The sequence below is a fragment of the Crinia signifera genome, chromosome 4, assembly GCF_055691185.1.
Source record: "Crinia signifera chromosome 4, ASM5569118v1, whole genome shotgun sequence".
NCBI classification, from domain to species: Eukaryota; Metazoa; Chordata; class Amphibia; order Anura; family Myobatrachidae; genus Crinia; species Crinia signifera.
The window spans coordinates 22380525-22403562 of NC_139220.1; the positions used below are offsets into that span (position 1 = coordinate 22380525).

Sequence of the window (23038 nt, forward strand, 5' to 3'; positions counted from 1 at the left end):
CTCACCATCGAATGACCTCTCCTCGTAGATAATAGTAAACCTGGACGTACTTTTATCTTGCCCATTCTTGTGCGAATTCGGGGTGGGCACTGACATCATATGACGTCATCCTCCCGCCCCACGCAGGCAGGACACCATTTTTGTGGGGACAAACACAAAACACTGTGCGGACCCCAGCGACCGCCCCCTGTATGTCCATCATTCTGTGAACGCCCAGACGAGTATTACCTGTAGCATACATGATCCTTGTTCAAGAGGATGAAATCTCGGTGACAAAAGGTGACTCGCTACGGTTCTAATTGTCCATCTGCACCACAAGTGGAGTATTTTTCTGCCGCATCCAAACGCAGCTAACTTGTACACATCAGCATTTACACAGACAGCACCGGGCTAGTAGGGATACAGTACCTCCCCCCCCCCCCATTAGGAACCCCCCTCCCCCAGCAGTATTTGCCCACACTGTGGGGGATATGTATTAATCAACCAGCTTTTAAATGCCGTTTTACAGGGTGTGGGTGGGATGCACCATGCACCACATTTTAAATGCGACACATCCCGCCATCCCATGTATAGTAGTTGGGTTATTGATACTGTATGCATGAAGATTTGCAATAAAAACCTCAATGGACAGCTGTCCTCTTGCGGTATGAGAACCGCCAGACTAATGTACATGCTGGGGCCACAGGGGACACTGGCAAGTCTGAAGTCTCTGAGGGTAGTCTGCAGTAAGAATCCCACAGGTTCTATTCAATGGCGGTTCCAGGGGCGGAGCTGCAGCACAATTCAAAATTCAAATAGGGGAGCCACACCCACTGCAACCAACTGACATTCCAAACTGACTCCCTGGCAGTGGGTGTGGCTACCCTATTTGATTTTTGAACTGTACTGCAGACCCCTCCAACATTAGTAGCGGATTGTCACAAATTCACGATCCCTTGACGCCTGATTGGGGAATAGGGAACCTTCATCAATTTTTGAAATATGGATACATCGAGGACGACCGCCAAATCAGGGTTTTTTTATATAAAGAATACCCCCGATGGATTACCACTTCTAGATGACCACCGATCTGCAGTTCAGCCGCGTCAGTCAGGGAATCAGAGAATCGGCAGCTAGATTTATGAGTAGCCTTCACAAAGTTATGCACCGTGAAATGCAATCAAAACATTTTGATGCGTGCTTACAGTATATGTCAGACATTAAAAATTATACACTAGGGTGTAATAAAAGTGACAGTATGTTTATCACATAAACAAACCAATAAAAGAAAAATGAGCTAAACCAAATGCCAGCATGCAGATATCTTATCTTCTGATGCCATCTTAATATTCAGCGGAACAGCGGCGAGAGAATAAATAAATGATGAAACGGCCAAAGGAATATATGGTGCTGGTACAGTAAGACTCACATGAAACAGAAGAAAAGATGGCATTTCCCGTTAGCTAACCTCATACACTTTAAATAGGGAAAGATTGAGCATTCTGTAAACCTATGGTGCCCATGGAATGTTGGAGTCAATGCATATCCACATGTCAGAGGTCAAGAGCCAACACCACAAACATTTTTAAAGCGGAAATCATTTACATTTCAAAACCAACTTTGCCTTTTAAACTATTACCGGTTTAAAAATATATGCATCCTTGAGTTTGATGTGTCTACTCCAGAAATGTGCCCTGTACTTACGGTGGGATATAGGGAGGGGTGATAGGGGTAGCACGGGAGTGTGGAGGCATGTGGAGGTGGAGCTGTCTCTCAGTAGCTCCACCTCCACCCTCCTTGTGTTTCCTGCAGGACTGTGTGGCCAGCTTAGGGAACTGCATGGGCAATGAATAGTGTCATTTTAGCCCTGCCCCCTCCCTGCAGGCCCACGAATCACTGAGTTTGTGAGGATTGGGGGCGGGACTTTGTGACATCAGCCTTGATCCCATTCGGTAACATGCCAACATGCAGCAATGGTTCCTCTCCGGTCTTCTCCTGAAGAGGCAACTTTAGAAGTCGGTAAGTATAGGACGAAGGGGAACTAGCCGCTGTGCTAGACAACCGCAAGTCTGAGAAATGAAAAAAAGAGCTATTTACAGTACAACCTATAACAATGATTTGGGGAGTACAAACCATGAAGCCATCATTATGTTGCTATTTATTTTATTTATTGCAACCATTTTAATTATTTAGTACCCATCCCTGTTAGCTCTCACGGTTTCCTGGTCAGAGTGATATAACAAAGGATGCACTGGATACGTTTATTTTGTAACACATATTTTGATCAGCTTTTTATTCTACTCTGGAAAAGATTGTGGTCATGTTCAAGTCAAGCATCAGATAGGAAAGCCTAGCAAAACAGTAATATGGCCTGTGGCCATGAGCATATTATTATTATTATTAATAATAATAATAATAATAATAATAATAATAATAAAAAAAAACCACAATTAAATAGTTATTTTTAGGTAGGTGCAAACACATCTATAGGTTTCCCTGACTTTGATAAAGATTGTGGTCAAGGTCAATCCAAGGTCATAGGTGTAAATAAAACTCGTTTAGGTTAAGGGGACAATTTACCAGAGCCCTCTTATCGGATAAGCACCACCCTGCTAGAGTGAACACCCGCCCTGTGCGAGTCTGCGATTGGCTGGTGATAATAGGCGGCCTGCTGCAAATACAATCGCAACTTGCTCACCATCTAATGATTTTCCCAGTCTGTGCATAACCCAGAACCTACTCTAACTGTACAATATAAACAGGTTCATCAGAGCCGGAGCGGGCGTCACACGCCTCCCCTGGAAATGCTTGGGCACGCCTCTGTTTTCCCTGACACTCCCTGATAATGGCCGGTTATAACCAACAAGCGCCGGCTTCCAATCAATAGAACAGCGGCCTGCTTGCGATTTTGAGAAAAAAAACACAATTTTTTTGTGGTGTTGCACATACGTACCGTGGTCTGTGTGCACATACGCAGTCATTACCGGTCACTGTGTGAATTTGTCCAACAGCAATCAGGTTTGAATAAACCCCCCCATGTCTGTTTAGGATCAAAATAATAAATAAATAATAATAAACAAAAACAACAATAATAATGATAATAATAATAATAATAATAAATGCAATTCAATAGTTATTTGGAGACAGGTGATAACAAGGGCCCTTATTCTGGTTGGTGCGGTAATATCCTCGTGCGTTCGTGCCGCCGATGTTTTGTGTCTGCGCATGTGCAGAGGCGTCTCTGCGCATGTGCGAGCGGGACGCACGGCCACATTCCGCATGAAATGTGAACACTACGAACAGGGGGTGGAGAGGGGTGTGAAGGGCTATTTGGGCTCATTACCATATGTTTACACCCCGCGTTTCATGGGCGTTCCCATGCAAACACTGGGCATACGTATGGTAATGCGGCCGTGGCGCACGTGTAGGGGGCGGACATATGACATTGCCGGATGTCAGCTGCCCGCCCAGATCCCTGCTTTTGCACGGAGAAATGCCCGTGTGGTCTGAGGTTGCGGGAGCTGCCTGGCCACTCGGTCCTGCGACCATCGAATGATGGGGGAGGTTCCCTGAGAAGGAGGAGGTGTATTCATGAGAAATACACGTGCGGTCCGTTTGAACAGCTTCTTACCGCGTACGGACTGAGTTGGTGATCCGTATGGAAGGCGGGGTTTAGGACGCACGGTGCTGGCCGCATATTCGGATCCGGCCGCACCGATCAGAATAAGGGCCAAAGTTCTATGTTTAACTTACATTGAGAAAGATTGTGATCAAGGTCAATCCAAGGCCATAGTTGTAAACAGGATTATAAATACATTATTATTATTATTATGCATATCTCTATATATAAACCGTATTTATTAAACATGCATTAAATAACAGTTATTGCATTTTTATGCTTTCAGATCTGTCACGTCTTTTTCTTTTCTAGAAGACACAACTTTTTGCAGAATTCATTATAAATCAATACATACACTTTAAAACATAAAAATCTTCAGTAAACAGTAAAACGAATATGCAATTTCTATCCTCAAGCAAAGTTTATCTAAGGAATTGAGCATGAAATGCGTTTGGCTTTTCCTTATTATTTCAGGGTCAGACAATATAATAAAACGGATTCTTTATGGGCCATTGAGCAGTGAGAATGACGCTCGCCACCATTCACAGCGAAATGCCACCTGTATATCAGACACCATGTAATGTTGTGGAGATAAATGTCCAGTTAGCGCCACATCTCTTTTACCTGGCTATGGGAGAATCTGTTTTATGACCAGTATTTAAGCTGTGCTGACTGCATTACAGGAGCCTCCAGTGTCTCTCAGGATTGTTACTAATGCACGTAACGTCACTAATTACATTATGCAAAGAGAACAGATTAGTGTGTGACACCTAATATGTAAATCATGGACTCATTGACCTTGTTCATTGCAGCTCTTTATTGGAAATCAATAAGATCAATTGCTTCTGTCAGATGATTTGATGGCTGTTCTGCGGTATAAGATTGTGATTGTCAAGAGGCGTCTTAAGTAGAGGCTGTCACGGAAGAGAATTGTCTTTGACTGTGTTCAGAACGGAGCTGTCCTGTTGTCTCTCTCATCAAAGCGACAACTGCAGAGGTTTAAGCGCCTCTTGTGTTTTCCGAATAACGAATAAGTTTGGGGCTGTGTTTGTATACTGTATACTTTATTTCTATGCTGCACTGAGGACTGTAATTATAAAGCAAGGACATTTGTACACTTTTTGATTCAAATGGAGTCAAAAACACTGATGAGGTTGGACCCAGTCTATTGGGGTATGGATTATAACAGGGGTAGCCAACTCCAGTCCTCGAGAGCTACCCACAGTCCACGTTTTCCAGCTCACCTCGCAGGTACACAAGTGCACCCATTACTGAATGACACATTTTAAAAGATCCACAGGTGGAGCTAATTACTTCACTTGTGATTCTGTGAAAAGACCTGGAAACGTTAACTGTTGGAAGCTCTCGAGGACTGGAGTTGGCTACCACTGGATTATAAAATAGACAAGCGTTAGGTCAACAAACATTAGGTCGAAAATTGAAGGTCGACATGGCTGAAGGTCGACATGCATGTGCATGAAGGTGGACATGACTGAAGGTCGATATGCATGAAGGTGGACATGACTTAAGGTTGACATGGGTTAGGTCGACAGGGTCATTAGGTCGACACAATCATTATGTCGACATGGGGAAGGCCGACCGTCAAAAGGTCGACATGGGGATTATCGCTTTTTTTTACATGAATCTCACCACTACAAAAGTGCACTGCGTCCGCTCACCAGGCTTCGGACATGGTGCATCGCTGCGCTCGGCACAGTGGATGGTAGTGGATGAAATACCGCCTGTCAGCACATGTCGGCTCAAAAAAAGTGAAAAACCCCATGTTGACCTTTTAACTGTTGACCTTCCCTATGTCGACCTAATCACCCTGTCGACCATGTCGACCTTTGGTTATGTTGACTTGCATGCCGACCTTCAGTCGTGTCGGCCTTTAGTGGTCGACCTATTGCTTGTCGACCTAGTGACCGTATCCCGTCTAGTGATGTTCTGCGCTTGCATAATCCATTAGCGTGTACATGCCGGTTGTCTCTGCACGAAGGGCCTGATTCATCTGCTTAACTAATGCAAAGAAAACAATTAAAGAGGGAGAGAGGGGTTGGAGGTTCGCACACAATTGGGCCGCATCCCTTATGTCATTTTTAGGGATTTTATTATATATGGACCACCTTTATTGGATATTATTATTTATTTATTATTTTGGCAGGGGGTGCTATCCGGGCAAAAAAGTCAGAACAATCATTGAAGAGAAGAAAGACTTTGCATAGTGGATGGGCATTCAAAACAGGATGGGCAGGAAGGGGGCGGGCATGAAAAACCAGAAAAAAATTGTGGGTGGGCCCATGGAAACACTGTGCGTACCCCTGCAATCGCCCCTTGGGGCGGGCGGCTGACATCACATGATGTCAGTGCCCACCCCCAATTTGGCGGATAGCGGGCATCTGAAAAGTTGGCTGGAGAAATCATTCGATGTTGATCAACCATCGAATGTTTTCTTCTCCCTGCATCCGCATGAGAGCAGATGTACACATTTGCTCGCATGCTAACGTGGGGATTCACTCGGCTGTGGGGGGGGGGGGGGGGGGGCGGCGTGTGTTTGGCGGGGCGGCATTCACCTGTTCGCTAGGCAGCAAAAATGCACCACCTAGCGAGCAGGTTTGAATTGGGCCCTTTGTGTCTGGAACAAAACATGCTGTCATACAAGGGGAGGGATTACATTTATATTTTTTCAATGCAGGGTAAATGCTGACTGCTTTTGCATGTAGCCCATTTTTACACACCAATTTAGATTTCAGTTTGGACACACCCCACCCAAATCTAATCTCTCTGCACATATTACATCTGCCCCACCTGCAGTGCAGCATGGTTTGCCTAGTTGCTTGATTTTTCGCTTTAATTACAAACATGACTGAGGCTCAGTGTCTGTGCTGGGTCGTGGAGAGCCAAGCCCGGCCCTGGTGCTGCCATGCGTGAGTGACTTACAAAAGTGGAGTATTTAATGTCCACTGAAAAAAAAAATCCGGACGCCATGTTTCTGGAGACCTGCGCATGTGCAGTAGACACTAGAACTATGCCAGAGACTACCGCACCGTGGGAGAGGAAGGGGACCAATCAGAGCCTGCACACGAGACACCCCCTGTCTTAAAGCGCCTCTGCACAAGTGTCTGTGTGTGTTTTTGTGTGTGCGTGTGATTATTTATTGCTTACAATTAATACGTCACAATTTCTTATTTGTGTATGATTGATTTTCTTTAAATTCTTAGAAAAAAGTTAAAAAGTTTGCCAGAACTTCTGTCCCCTTTTTCTCCAGAAAACTATGAATTATACATCTGAAAAAACTATCTCCAGGCAAAGTAAACATTTTAATCTTATGTTCATCTGTAATCACTTTTTCCTACTGTATTTTCCCCGTTCCTATATTTACCATTCTACAGAGGACGTGTTTATCCTTTCACATTAATCTGTGTATCTCCATAAGGCATTGCTAAAATGAAAACGCATTACTATGCATGAGGCCTTGGAAATATATCCGACATTTCTCTTTGTCTACGAGAAAATTAAAATTATTTTATTAATGACAAATTCTAGATTTTCATCTTAATAGTCTCGTTACATTAATGCTTGCATGGTACCACTTACAGTTTAGGTAAACAATAAATCGTTAGAGATGAGCCATCTGGATTCTTAAGAATCTAGACCTCTACGAACACTGGGGATCCGAGGACTCCCCGGTGTTTCCGCCAGACTCAGATCCCACGTCGCGGCGGTATGTCATCCTTCTAGAGGCAGATTCTCATGAGACATGGATTCCATATAAAGGGCAGTGGACAGGACTTGGTTCCATTTCACTTAAAATTCAAGTGCACAGTCCAGAATCTGATCCATAGAAGCGGAGATGTGGCCTCAGGCAGTGGGGCCCACTGGGTATTTCCCCTACAACCTCTGGAACAGTCCAACCCTGTATAGGGGTGCAATGCACTATACTCTGCTGTTTTGGCAGTTCTCTGTATAGTGACCGTGTACAGTATATAGGAGTATATAGTGCTGTAATTTTGCTGTTTGGTGTGCTTTACCCTAGCGCACTTTGTTCACATGCATATTTAAGCCCTTGCACTTTAAACCAAGTTGCAAGTTAAAAAACAAAATAGATTTTTTATTCCATCACCTGTGTTCCTGCTTCGACATCCCAGCGATCAAGCCTAGCTCCGGGACTCTGGTCCTTCCGATGTTCCAACATCGCACACCATGGATGCTCCGACATCATCTGTAAATCCGATACTCCGGATCTCCAGCCTCCAAGCTTCCGTCCGTCATTCCGGACCCACAGTCTCCTATCCGATGTTCCATCATCGTTCACCATCGATGTTCTAACATCATCCATAAGTCCGATACTCCGGATCTCCATCTTCCAGTTCCCGTCCGTCATCCCGGACCCACAGTCTACCATTCCGTATCCGATGTTCCACCATCGATTCCACATCATCCATCTGTAAAGTATTGCTATCTGTACAAGACTGTATAACATCTCCTGCATACTTTACTGCCTGTTTATATATACAGCCATCTGCTAAATAAAACTCGGTTGTATTTTACCACTGACTATTTATTGGCTTCGGGTGCACTGTCGCGCATCCCATGCGCAAGTGTCCTCTCCAACCTCCCCGGTTCAGGTACCGGTCCAGGTCCCCACCAGAGGTCTCAGTCTCGTCGACTCAGACCCCTGGTGTGACAGTAAGCACTAGCCAAATGGATCCAGCCGCAAGCCAAGCATCACCATCCAGCCCTGTACAGCAACTGGCTGTTCGCTTGGATCAGCAAGAGGCTGCGCAGAGCCAAGTGATTCATTGTCTGCAAGATCTGTCTTCCCGGCTGGATAAACTACAGACCACTCTCAGTGGCCCTGAGCCTGTCAGTGAACTTCCAAGTCCAGTTCATCCTCCTGTAATGGCTGCTGCACCTCGCCTTCATCTGTCTGTCCCCACTAAGTATGATGGGAACCCTAAAACCTGCCAAGGTTTTCTCAATCAGTGTGAGATCCACTTTGAGCTGCAACCCAGCAACTTCCCTACTGAAAGGGTCAAGATCGCCTACATCATCTCCCTCCTGTGTGGAGCAGCGTTAGAATGGGCGTCCCCTTTATGGGAAAGATCTGATGCCATCTTGTCTAACTACAAGGACTTTGTGTCAACATTCCGGCGCATCTTCGATGAGCCTGGGCGATCAGCATCCGCCTCCACTGAACTCCTCCGTCTCAGACAGGGATCCCGTTACGTCGGGCAATATCTGGTCCAATTCCAGATTCTGGCGTCTGAACTCTCCTGGTGTGATGGGGCCTTATACGCAGCTTTCTGGCATGGTCTATCCGACCGTATTAAGGATGAACTCGCTACCAGAGACTTACCCTCAGGTCTAGATGACCTTATATCATTATGTATCAAAGTAGACCTACGCTTTCGAGAAAGGGCTGTAGAACGTCACAAGAGTGCTCCAGTTAAAGTGCCAACTCCTCCGCCTTCTTTACCTGCTGCTCCCGTGGCTCATTCCAAAGAAGAACCAATGGAGATAAACCGCTTCCGTTTGTCCCCAGGAGAACGACGACGTCGTCGGTTGGCACAGCTCTGTCTGTATTGTGCCGATCCTGCACATCAAATTTCTGCATGCCCAAAGCGTCAGGAAAACTCCTCCTCCTAGCCCGTCAAGGAGAGGGTAGGCTAGGAGTAATTAAGTCCTCTCCATCAGCAACTGATTGCGTCCTTCCAGTTTCCCTACAAGTTGGTCAGCATTTCAAGACTGTCTCCGCACTTCTTGATTCCGGCACCGCTGGCAACTTCGTCACTGCAGAACTGGTCCGCAAGTGGGGGTTGCCCACTGAAAGTCTTTCCAAGACTGTCTTCCTTACTGCTGTGGATGGCAGTAGGGATCCTGATGCAACAGTCTCCCGCAGAACTTTGCCACTTACAGTGAAAGTGGGAGTCCTGCACACTGAACTTTTGTCCTTCCTGGTTTTACCCCGAGCCACTCATGCTCTGGTTCTGGGTTTACCCTGGCTCTGTCTTCACAATGCTCGCCTTGATTGGAAGACATCCGAAATCCTTTCCTGGGATCCTTCCTGCTCCGGTACCTGTCTCCAAAAGGTACTCCCAGCTCGTCATTCTTCAGCCGATGCAGCAGACCTTCCGCCTCTTCCCTACCAAGAGTACTCAGATGTATTCAGCAAGTCTGGCGCTGATATACTACCTCCTCACAGACCGTGGGATTGCCCTATCGACCTTATCCCAGGCAAAGAACCACCCAGAGGTAGAACCTATCCTCTCTCTCTTCCAGAGACTCAAGCCATGACCGACTACATCAAGGAAAATCTGGCAAAGGGATTCATCCGTCCTTCGACTTCTCCTGCTGGCGCAGAATTCTTTTTCGTAAAGAAGAAGGATGGAGGCCTACGTCCCTGCATTGATTATCACGGCCTCAATGACATCACAGTAAAGAACTGATATCCGTTGCCCCTCATCACCGAGCTGTTTGACCGTGTCAGCGGTGCAACCATCTTCACGAAACTCGACCTGAGGGGCGCATATAATCTCATCCGCATACGAGAGGGCGACGAGTGGAAGACGGCGTTTAATACCAGAGACGGCCACTATGAGTACCTCGTCATGCCCTTCGGGCTCAGCAATGCCCCAGCCGTGTTCCAGCACTATGTCAATGAGATTTTTCGGGACATTCTGTATCGACATGTAGTTGTATATCTCGATGACATTTTAATCTACGCCAATAACATCACAGAACATCGTTATTGGGTCAAAGAGGTTCTGTCCCGGCTGCGAGCTAATCATCTCTACTGCAAACTGGAGAAGTTTGTCTTCGAGGTGAAGTCTATACCCTTCCTAGGGTACATTGTCTCCGGTTCTGGTCTACAAATGGACCCAGGAAAACTGCAGGCCATCCAAGATTGGCCAATTCCCTCTTCGCTGAAAGGTATTCAACGTTTCCTGGGTTTTGCCAATTATTACAGAAAATTCATCCGTAATTTCTCTTCTATTGTGGCACCCATCACTGCCCTAACGAAAAAAGGGTCTAATCCAGCGAAGTGGCCGGCAGAAGCCATCGAAGCCTTCCATCTGTTGAAGCAGAGGTTCACTTCAGCTCCTGTCTTAAGACAACCTGATACCACCTTGCCCTTTATTCTCGAGGTTGACGCCTCCTCCGTGGATGTTGGGGCAGTCCTCTCGCAGAAAGCGCCCGATGGACGTCTTCATCCCTGTGGGTTTTACTCTCGCAAGTTCCTGCCTGCAGAGCGTAACTATGCCATCGGCGATCAAGAGCTCCTCGCCATCAAGTTGGCATTAGAAGAATGGAGATATCTTCTAGAGGGCGCTGTCCATGAGATCACAATTATCACAGACCACAAGAATCTTCTGTATCTCAAGTCTGCTCAATGTTTAAATCCCCGTCAAGCCAGATGGACACTTTTCTTTTCCAGGTTCCGATTCAAGCTGTCATTCTGTCCAGGGACACAAAATCGAAAAGCTGATGCCCTTTCCCGCTCATGGGAGCAAGATAGTGAGGTAAAGTCCACACATCAACATTTCATTATTGATCCAGTGGCCTTCTCCGCAACGGGAGTTTCAAATCTCACGCCCCCTACAGGGAAAAGATATGTAAAGCCAGCTCTAAGGAAGAAGTTGCTTTGTTGGGCGCATTCTTCAAAATTCGCTGGCCATGCAGGCATTCAGAAAACTTACGAGTTTATCACCAGGTCCTACTGGTGGCCGTCCCTCAAACAGGATGTACAGGACTTTGTCTCCTCTTGTGCTAAATGTGCTCAGCACAAGACCAGTCGTCAGTCTCCTCCTGGGCAATTGATGCCACTGTCAGTGCCACATCGTCCTTGGACGCATATATCTATGGACTTTGTAACTGATCTTCCAGAGTCTGACAAGTTCACCACCATCTGGGTGATTGTTGATCGGTTCACCAAGATGGCTCACTTCGTTCCCCTCACCGGTCTTCCCTCAGCTTCCAAGCTGTCCCAGCTCTTCATCAAAGAGATATTCAAGCTTCATGGGCTGCCTCTTGAAATCATCTCCGATAGAGGAGTCCAATTCGTAGCCAAATTCTGGCGAAGCCTGTGCTCCCTGCTTCAAATCAAGCTAAAGTTCTCCACAGCCTATCACCCTCAAACAAATGGCCAAACGGAGAGGGTGAATCAGGACCTTGAAGCATTTCTCCGCACATATGTCTCTTCCTCCCAAGATGACTGGGCTCAACTTCTTCCATGGGCAGAATTCTGCCATAATAACCAATATCATTCTTCATCAAATGTCACTCCATTTCTTGCCAACTATGGGTTTCATCCTCGAGTTCCTGACTTCACTCTGCAACCTGTGTCCTCTGTTCCAGCGGTCGACACGACCATCCGGCAATTCATTAAATCCTGGAAGCTCATTCGTTCTTCACTCCTGAAAGCTTCAAGCAGGTACAAAAAATTTGCCGACAGGAAACGCAGAGCTGTGCCAGCCCTCCGTCCAGGAGATCGTGTCTGGTTGTCAACCAAGAATCTTCGATTGAGAGTGCCATCTATGAAGTTTGCTCCCCGGTATATTGGTCCATTTCCAGTTGAGCGAGTCGTCAATCCTGTAGCTTACAAGCTCAAGTTGCCGCCTTATTTGAAAGTTCCAGCTGCATTCCACATTTCGCTGCTCAAGCCGCTGGTTCTGAATCGCTTTCATTCCAAGCTCCCCAAGGCTCCTAAGGTTTGCACCCAGCGTGGAACAGAATATGAGGTCAGTAAAATCTTGGACTCTCGCATCCGATATGGTCGTCTGCAGTATTTGATCGATTGGAAGGGCTACGGCCCCGAAGAACGATCATGGACCAATGCCATCGATGTCCATGCTCCTAGACTCATCCGGGCGTTCCACTCCAAGTTTCCCCGCAAGCCTAAAAGGTGTCCTGGGGCCACCCTTAAAGGGGGGGGTGCTGTCACGATCCGAGCTGTCAGACAGACTTTCTTACCGGCTAAGTGCCTCCGGAGGTTCAGCTTGCGGTCCAGATGTCATCCCTGCCGGCGTCCTGTCTGCCGTGCGCCATCACCGCTACCATCCTCCAGTCCTCTCAGCGCTGCTGAGTCCACGGCTGCGCGGCGCACCGCTCTCCTGTCTCCCAGTGACAGTGCTCAGTGCACGGCAATCCGCCTGTCCGCCGCCATTGCTCCCAGTAACAAGCATGGCGTGCACAAACACACTTTCCCGCCATAGCAGACATGGGGGCTGCCATGTTCTTCCCAGTCACATGTTTGTCCTGTCCAATCCTGATGGTTCTGATCTCCCAGTCATACCTGCCCGGCCAATCCTGGCCACTCAGTGGGTATAAGTATGCTGGGAGCTCTCAGAACCATTGCTAGTGCTTCAGTTGTCTCCAGTGTATGGTCAGCTGTCCTTGACTCCGTGCAAGTGTATTTCCTGCTGGTGTTGTCTTCTCTGCTGCAGTGTATTCCAGGCATTCCATCTCCTGTGAAGTCCAGGTTATTCCATCACCTGTGTTCCTGCTTCGACATCCCAGCAATCAAGACTAGCTCCGGGACTCTGGTCCTTCCGATGTTCCAACATCGCCCACCATCGATGCTCCGACATCATCTGTAAATCCGATACTCCGGATCTCCAGCCTCCAAGCTTCCGTCATTCCGGACCCACAGTCTCCTATCCGATGTTCCATCATCGTTCACCATCGATGTTCTATCATCATCCATAAGTCCGATACTCCGGATCTCCATCTTCCAGTTCCCATCCGTCATCCCGGACCCACAGTCTACCATTCCGTATCCGATGTTCCACCATCGATTCCACATCATCCATCTGTAAAGTATTGCTATCTGTACAGACTGTATAACATCTCCTGCATACTTTACTGCCTGTTTATATATACAACCATCTGCTAAATAAAACTCGGTTGTATTTTACCACTGACTATTTATTGGCTTCGGGTGCACTGTCGCGCATCCCATGCGCAAGGGTCCTCTCCAACCTCCCCGGTTCAGGTACCAGTCCAGGTCCCCCCCAGAGGTCTCAGTCTCGTCGACTCAGACCCCTGGTGTGACACCCAATCAGGCATAAAGTTGCCGGTGTGGATTATTAGATAGACAGTAAGTAGGTCGAAAGTCACTATTGGTCGACAGAGACATACATTGTCAAAAGGTTGACATGAGTAAAAGGTTGACAGGGAAATGGTAGACTCATGAACAGTTTGACAGGAGTTTTCCACGGTTTTTGGAGTCTATGTCAACATGGACCCCAAATGAGTGAAACGCGTTACCCTCACATGGCTCGCTTCACTTTACCATTGTAATCAACGGGGATTGTAGAGTGAGAACAAGTCAACTGGATGAATAAAATCATGAAAAACCCATGTCGATCTTTTCATTTGTTGGCCATTGCCAAGCCGTCCTACTGTGTTGACCTTTTTGTCACTGTTGACCTAGTGCATGTCAACGATTTCAGTGGTTGACCTATTGCTTGTCAATTAATGTTGACCTACAGCTGGAGCCCTCCGCATTTAGCCCTTTAATAGGATTAAGTGAGTAATAGGATTACTATGCTAATCCCCTACTGTATTGTTCTATGTATTGTATTGCAGCTGAGAACAATAGGATAGCCATGGTGAGCCAAGACCTAAGGAAGATAGTTGAGAGGGGCTCCACCTGTTACAACCGGAACCAAAAGTTGCAATGACATTGCTCAGGTATCAGAGCTAACAGAGTCCTAGGAAAATGTATTCATTTTTTTTTAAATTTAAAGAGGTGATGTTGTCGATAGCAACCAGTCAGATTCGGTCTATCATTTTCAACAATGCAATAAAGAAATTATTGATATTATCTGATTAGTTGCTATGGGCAACCAATCAGATGCACTACTCTGCTTAACATCACTTTTATGCTAAGATGATCGAATGATAACACAATTCTATTAGCAGAAATCCCAAAAGGACTAATACGGCCTTGGTTCAGTATTCCTGCTGGATCCAATCAAGGCCGACTCGTTCCCCCAAATACATCCAGCTGCATGGCCTGATAAAAAGTCGGACATGGGCACTTTCTGACGTGAGACGGTAATCATTTCTCCACCGTAATAACTGCTTATCATTTCTCCACCGTAATAACTGCTTATCACAATGTATGCAACAATAAGTCAATGGTATTATTTTCTGTGCAGATTATCTATCTTCAGCTTCATTGCCATCGATCATGTTATTCCCCCTTCCATAGAGAGAAGAAGCATGGATTTGTCATTGTACCACTGTTGGAATCCCAGGGGTCCTAACGAACACACAGTTCTGTCATGTTTCCTACATGAACATTAATTCCCTTGATTTATTATGCCTGATAGCGATGTGAGTCGTAAGTGGTATCAGGATCTATTTCTGACACGTCAAGTGCTGGTAGGCATAGTGTGATAACACTGCTGTACTCCTGGTACGAAATCCATTTAATGGGGGGAGGGGAGTCTTCATCAAAACATGTTTCGTGTATGCTATAGTATCCTACTTATTACATTTGGTAACGTTTTTATTTTTATTGTTACCGTACTTAAATTATTGTTGTATGGTATTTATCTATGGCTGAACCTGTTCACTCTTTAGGGCCGGATGCACTAATATTCAAAAGCGGTAAAACGGAGAGTGATAAACAGCCAGCCAATCAGCTCCTGCCTGACAATTTTCAAACGCAGCCTGTGACATGGCAGCTAGGAGCTGATTGGCTGGCTGTTCATCACTCTCCATATCATCACATTTGAAGCTTAGTGCAGCTAGCCCTTAGTGAACCAAATTTTGCCCCGATGGTCGGGTTTTCACATACGCACTTCTGCCGCATGTGCAAACCCCAACTGTGAACGGCCTTTACAATGTTGCCGGGCCGTTTGCAGTGGTAGGGAGGGGGTGGCCAGAACGGTGGTGGCTTGGGCCATGGGAACACCCGGCGTTTCAGGCATCCACATTGAAACCCTATGTGTACTCATGGGAATGCGGGTAGGGTGAAGACTGACGGGGTTGGGGGATGCTGTGACATGACGATAGGCGTCCACCCTGTCTTTATCCCAGCGCCCGCAAATATAAGACATACAGTATCTGCAAAGGCATTAGACATCATTCGATTTCGACAAGCATCGACTGATTTCTCCTGCTGCAGGCACATGCGAGGGGGAGTGTCTTGGGTTGCGAGGATATACGTTGGGGGCGGGTCATTCACCAAGGTGGCGACACAAGAATCAACCCCTTTATCAGCAGCTCTGCCAAAGTTCCTTATGCTGCAAATGGAAGTCCAACCCAACAGGATTCTGATGCTGAACTGCCCCTAGCCTTCAGCCACTATCAATGTTCTTGGCCGATACACCTGACCCATATCCTGAGATAAACACAATGACATTTTCAAAGCGGCAGTCATTAACAGCACCATGCCGTGTACATGATTGCAACTTAAAAAAAAAAAAAAAAACGTTTTAATTCATCCTGCATCCCGCACTGTTACTGTTCAAATATAGATTCTAATTGGTTGCCCATAGCAACAACCCATTTTAAATAGAAGTCCCATCTTAGTAAATTTCCCGCAATGTATGTTGCGCCATGCTGTTAAAAAGCAGGTTGCTATTATTGCCTTTGAATGCATAGTAATAGCACTTTTAGTATAGTGTAAATAACGCATTTCAATGAATCACACACTTAGGAGAGTTAAGGCCCCCCATACACTACGCGATTTGGGCCCGGTTTCACCTGATTCTGGTGGATCGGACTGAGAAATCAGGTCAATTTGGCCCAAATCACAGGTGTATGACATCCGTTCCGCGGTCTTGTGCACCCGGATCGAAATCAGAGGTCGGACGGGCTGCATATTTGATAAAGCACCAGCGATATATCGCATCCAATACGGTGCGGTGGGCGGGGTGCGGAGAACGGGGACCCTGTGCGGCGGGAAGAATTGAAAATCCTATTCAAAGACTGGGCAGCCCGAATAGGAGGCCACTGATTGGCTGACAGAGCTCTCTCAGTCAATCAGCGGCTGCCCCGTCTTTTGAATAGGATTTTTCAATTCTTCTGCCCCCCCCCCCCCCCCAGGCTTACATGTGATAAATCACATTTATCACATGTAAATAAAAAAAATGGTGTATCAAGTGCCCACCTGTCCGATTTTGAACGATTTCGCGATTTCACCAGATCCCGACAGATCCGGCCGAGAAATTGGCCCAAATCGGATGTGTTTGACACCTCATCCGACCCAATGTTTTCAAATTCAGCAGCGCTTCCCGCCCGCTGCCCGGGTTCCCAGCAACCGCACAGACCCCGATGGCTGCCCCACGCCACATGGACCCCGTTGCCCGCTCCCCCCACCCACTGCCGCGGCCAGCTCCCTGGGGATATGCATGCAATAAAGTGCCAGATCGTAAGCAAGCCTCCTGGGGAGCCCTCAAGGGCAAACTGGGCCTGCTTGTCACTAAGGACTAGTGTATGAGCCCTCCCGGGGAGCTGCTGGGGGAGATCAGGGGAAATCCTTAGGACAAGTCTGCCAAATATATGGGGCCCTTTACTGAAGTTTCCATTTTTCTTCTTGGAAATTTACTTGATGCAAGTAAAAAAAACAAAGGTCACTTTGCAAACTTTCCTAAAGGCTTGTTTTACGCTAATACAGAAGCAAAGGATCTTCGACATTCAAATAAATGATATATTTAACTCAATAAAAATGATTGTAGATAAAAAAAAAAGTACGATTTTAATATCTCCAAACATTGGAATGAAATCTACAGCTGGTTTGATTTCAGACAGAGGATTTAAGCTGTCAGAATGCAGCATTTCAGCAGAATGATTTCCCCCCGCCCCCCTAAGCCTGTCTGATATTTAATGCCATAGGTTATGATGAAATGATAGCCCTATCCATCTCTTAGCCTTAAATGTGCTGTTATAATCATAAATGTCTCGTTTCACTGCAGAAGGAAATGCTGGGAGAGCTGTAAGTGAGGATGTATTTATTATAAAAGATCCAGGTAATGGCCGGACAATGTACATTATTTGTCGGAATGCTATCGATATATTTTCAAGATGAGTTTGGCGTAAGATAATGAGCAAATACAGAATTATTTACTTGCAACTGGAGAATCAATACCCAACATTTCCATATATTACTTGGTGGCAATCTGATGGATGTTTAGGGGGTCACGTGTACTTTTGTAGTTTTTGCAGCCACACATTAGTTGGGTTCAACAAAAAATATATTTTATTTAGCGATGTGCAGGCTCGGATTTACTCTGATTTACTCTGATTTCAAAGCAGGATCTTATTGGCAATCCCAAATCACATGACAGTTGTTGACAGTTGATAGCCAATAAGATCCTGCTTTGAAATCAGAGTAAATCAGAACCTGCACATCTCTACAATTTGAACATTCAGGTTTGGGTGGAATGATGTAAATAAAACCTACCCCATAAAAGTCACCTACCTGGCTTTGGATGAACAGAGTCCTGACACCTCGCTGCATGCTCTCTCTAGCCAGGGGCAGATTTAGGGGTCAAGGTCAACACAAGCATTAGTTCGACTTTGGGAATGTCGAGAATCAAAAAGTCGACATGGGGTTTTCGCTTCTTTTTGTAACCGAAATGTGCCAACAAGTGGTATTTCATGCCCTACCAGCCACTAGGTCATGGAAGGGAGAATAGAATAGTATGACGAGCCCAGGGAGGCAATGCACTTTTTCGGTGTCTGTATCGACAGTGTTGACATTCGGGACAAAAAAAAGAAAAGCCCATGTTGACCTTTTGACTGTCGAGCTTCCCAATGTGGACCTAATGCTTGTGTCGACCTAATGACCCCGCCAAGTTGACCTTTTTCATGTGTCGATTTTCAGTGGTCAACTTAATGCATGCCGACCTTAGTTCAGTCAAACTGATCGACACCCCTTGGGGGACAGGGGACCCCTTGGCGAACAGGAGAAAGGAAAAAATGGTACTTGTGTATTATCACGGCGCCCAAGTTTCTTACGTGCGGCACCGTAGGAAAATCGCATCGCATGGGCCATTGTAACGGCCGTGCGATGCGATCCGATCCGATTTTCATATGTCATTTATTCACTGCTCTCTTACCCAGGGGGATCGCATCGCATCGCACCTCCCGCAAATATAGGGTGTACGATGGAATTACATTACCTATACAATTATATCATTGTATGACATACAATGAGGTTTTAGGCACCCCCCCTCTATCCACGCCACCCCGCGAGGGGCGGCGGAACGCGCCCTCTGACATTTTCATACCCCTGCTATCCACGTCGGCATGGAGTTGATTTTATATAGTGTGGTGAGCGCAGCGCGCCACCAAGCCCGAGCGTGGCAAGCACAGCGAGCCCCGAGGGGACGCGGATTACTTTACATGTATTCCGCTGCGATCGCCATGCTTCGGGCTCGGTGGCTCGCTGCGCTCGCCACACTATATAAAAATAAACTCCACGCCAACGTGGATAGTAGGGGTATAAAAAGGTCGTAGGAAGTGTTCCGCCGCCACTTGCGGGGCTCGCCATGCTTCGGGGTGGTGTGGATACAGTGGCGTAGCTACGTTTTGGGTGCCCCCCCACCGTTAGGGGGGGCACCCATACCCACCCCCCGCCGCCGCCGCCCCGTCAAGCACACCCCCCGACCGCCCCGTCGCCCCGCCGCCTATGCTAACCCCTTCCCCCGCAGTCTTACCTATTGCGCTGCGCTGGTCCCGGCGGCTCCGTTCTTCTGCTGAGGACCACCACAAAATGGCCGCCCCCGTACAGCAGACAGTTTCAGAGAACAGTGTGCTATATGGGGGCGGCCATTTTGTGGTGGTCCTCAGCAGAAGAACGGAGCCGCCGGGACCAGCGAGATACGTAAGTCTGCGGGGGATTGGGGGGGTAACTATAGCACCGCAGCCCCCGGCGCCCCCACATGCACAGCGCCCCCCCCCCCCGCGCGGTGGCGGGGGCTGCGGTGCTATAGTTACGCCCCTGTGTGGATAGTGGGGGGGTGCCTAAAACCTCATTGTATACCTAATGGCATTGTACACCCTATACAATATAAATAAAAGAGTACTGAATACATTACATAGGAAAATCGGATCGCATCGCATCGCACGGCACTTACAATGGCCCATGCGATGCAATGTGATTTCCCTAAGCAGAATAGCCCACTAAGCAAATAGCTTAGTGGGCGCCATGATAATACACAAGTACCGAAAAAATAATATACTGGTATAAATATCTATAAAGTTAACAACACTATTTTAAATGTTAGCTCAGGATACAGAGACAGAGAATGTTAACAACAAAACTTGCTTTAAATCTAACGCCCCAATAGCCATTGTATATGAAGGAGTTCTTCAGGAAAGGCTTAACCAACCAAGGACCCTTTAAGCCACCATAGGAAATGGGATAACAGTTTTAAAGGTTCAGAAACATTTAAGGAGGAAACATCTCAGGCTACTTTCTGTAAAACCATTGCCGTGAAATGCTTGAACATGTTCTAACAAATTCCTGGGCTTTTCAGTAACATGACAAAAGTACAATAAGAATGGCCTGTGCTATTTACTATAACAAGGGACATCTGATTTGGACTCAATAAAGCTTTGATAATATCTGCAGATAATATTTACTTACATAAAGTAAGATACTTAGAACCAACAGTTTACACTGATATATAAAATTAGGAATTGTAAAAGGTAAAAAAAATATGTTAGGTGCAGAAGACAATCGTTGATATCACAAAAATTACAGACACATGTTTATTGTAAATACTCACATTAATGCTCATGCCCTAAGTTTGTGGGGTACAAGTGTTTTAGAAGTGGAGATGTTGTTTATAGCCAACAATTAGATTCTAGCTTTTATTTTCAAGAAGGTAAGATAAATTATATAAATTATAAGAAGAATCTGACTGGTTTCTATTGGCAACAGGTCCATTTTTAAAAACCCACACTTTAGTAAACCTATCTCTATTTGTTAATGAAAACGTCTATGGATAATCATTTCAGCTTTGACTTGACTGAGTGACTGTTTTCCAGATAAATAAAACTTGACGTTTTTATAATACTTTTTTGAATATTGTGGTTGGGAAAGAATCTTCCTTGCATATAACCCTAACTGTCACCTTCTGCAGCCTTAACTTCACATTAGTGCCTAATCCTAATAACCCCTCCTGCAGCCTAACCCTATCCCTAGTGCCTAACCCTAAACATCCTAGCATCTGATGTGTGTGACCTCTAGCATGTATATACATGACATTTCAAAACTTACAAACTAAACCTGAAATAAAGACTCGGAGACTTAGGTTTGGCAGAAATTGTTAGCTGATTTATTTTAGCACTTTTAAGCTAGATTAATTTATTAATAATTAATTAATTAATGGTGGCCCAGAAAGAACGGCTAATTAACTAAGCTCCACCCACACAATCTGCATACGTAATCAAGCCTACCCTAACAAGAGGTATCCGCTCGACCTACTGCATTGACTACCCACCCATCTGATGGGTTCGCTGCCCCCCGAGCGGGAGATCGAGCGAAGGCCTAAGCCAATGAGAGGCGAGCGCACCGAAAAGCAAACATATACGTAGCATCATCATTTGAATAAGAACTAATTCTATTCACCTGCCGTTCTTTCCCGCCAAAGCGGGGACTTTGAGCCCAGAATCCCCGCCCGGCCACCAACCTAACGCACTGAGCTACAACCAGAGATAGATCCTCCAAAATTAATGAACCATCCCTAACCAAATGCACCCTGTTAGGCAGGAAGACCTGATGGCACCAAAACCTAATCCTCTCCTGTGGGTCAACAGCACCTCTGGCAGCTAGAACCCACTGTGCCACCGCCGATATAGCTGCTTCCGAGCCTCATTTGAAGCCTTACCATTTCTAACATCTCTCAAAACGGAGTCGGGGAAACAATTGGAGACCAACCAAGGTGCAGAAAAACCAAGCTGTATTAATGGCTGCAAGATCACTCAAGATCAAGGCCGACAGCTTCAATCGGGACATTTTCCCAAATTGTTGCCTCCAGCTGAAGTACCAAAGACCTCAGACACTGGCGGACGTTCACCTCAAGGAACGCCTCTAAACTCAAGCCAGTACGGCTCTCGAACTCCAAGCCGCCAGACTAACAGAGAATTTGCAACCGGCCTACTCCCAGATGAGGCCCAGCCGGCTGCCCAATACACAAATGAATGTTCAACTATGCACACTCTGAGCCTATCCTTCCCCATACCTCTAAAGGAGAAGCTATAAGAGGAGACTAGTAGTATTTATATTAAAGGGTTGACCTAAGTATAATAGGAGGATCTGCCAAAAAGAAAATAAATTTGTTCTGTTGAAGCACAATTTTAGGTGCTTAAGACATGCTCCAATACCAATTGAAGCCATACAAGGAAACAAAGATGGAAAGAGACAAACAGGGAGAGGGCAAGGTAGTGGAAGGGTATAAGGAAAAAACGGGTGTACTCGGCCGGAGAAAAAACGACTGGACCTGCTGAGGGACTCTTAATTGAGACTATCAGAGTGATCAAATTCAGTTCGTCAGTTCAGGCAAAAAGCGAGAAAACTCCGGACGCTGGCCCAACAGCAGAGCGTAGCTAATCCCCAAGTAGGATGGACAAGGATGGGGGAATAAACAAATGACCTCAATCAAACACATACATACAAAGCGCAAGGACCTACAGCGCAGTAGGTGAGGCCTAATGTACTATTTAAATTGCGGAGCGCCATCTTCCTAGCGATTTAAAGCTCGACAAGGCCAATTGAGCGGCTATAGCCAACGTGGCAGCCCCAAGGCAGTGGGAATGGATTCCAAATTCCCAGTGGAAACTCGCTGGACAACGCCACCTCGACCCAGCAAACTGACATCAGGTCATCAGAGAGCCACCAAAGTGCAGGAGCCAGAGCCTGCAATGGAAAGCCTGACCAGTGTATAAATGTTTGCCAAGGCCACTGGGAGGATGACCTAGGGCACCACAGGAACCAAGGACACACTTCCGCCCCCAGCCGTCAGATCCATCTCGGCCGCCTAATCTTAAACCCCCGAACCCCGGGGACTAGTCGGATATCTGATGCCAGCAAAAAACGCAGCGCGGGTCCTAGAAAGCACTACCAGATAAGACACCCGAGGGGCACCATGCAGCTGTAGCAAAACAGCAAGGATAGACTCCTCCCGGACAATAGCGTATCGTAAGCAGAGTCTGCGCAACCCTAAACCTAAACCAGCAGCAAGCAAAAGGTGATGGGGTGGTGGGGAGGGGAGGGCATTTTTTGGAAAAATTTAAAAAGAAAATACCCATTAGGTAATGCGCCAGTACCACCCTGAAGTTCCCGGCACTAAACCTCTCCTTGAATAGACAACATTAACCCCAACCCCCGCCAACCTGACTGTGCAGATCAGCCAACCCAACGCCCGGAACATACGTTCCCTAAATAGAATTGCGAATTGCAAACATTGCAGGGCG

At 46.5% G+C, this 23038-nt stretch overlaps 1 long non-coding RNA gene across 1 annotated transcript in view; it reads right to left on the minus strand.

Annotated features, from left to right (window-relative positions):
* Positions 1-1667: 1667 nt before the first annotated feature.
* LOC146072256 (uncharacterized) overlaps positions 1668-23038 on the minus strand; it is a 54673-nt gene continuing 33302 nt past the window's right edge. The window contains exons 2-3 of the long non-coding RNA XR_014473007.1: positions 2933-3019; positions 1668-2048 (exon numbers count right to left, since the gene is read on the minus strand). This is a non-coding gene — a long non-coding RNA (uncharacterized LOC146072256). The remainder of the gene's footprint in view (positions 2049-2932; positions 3020-23038) is intronic.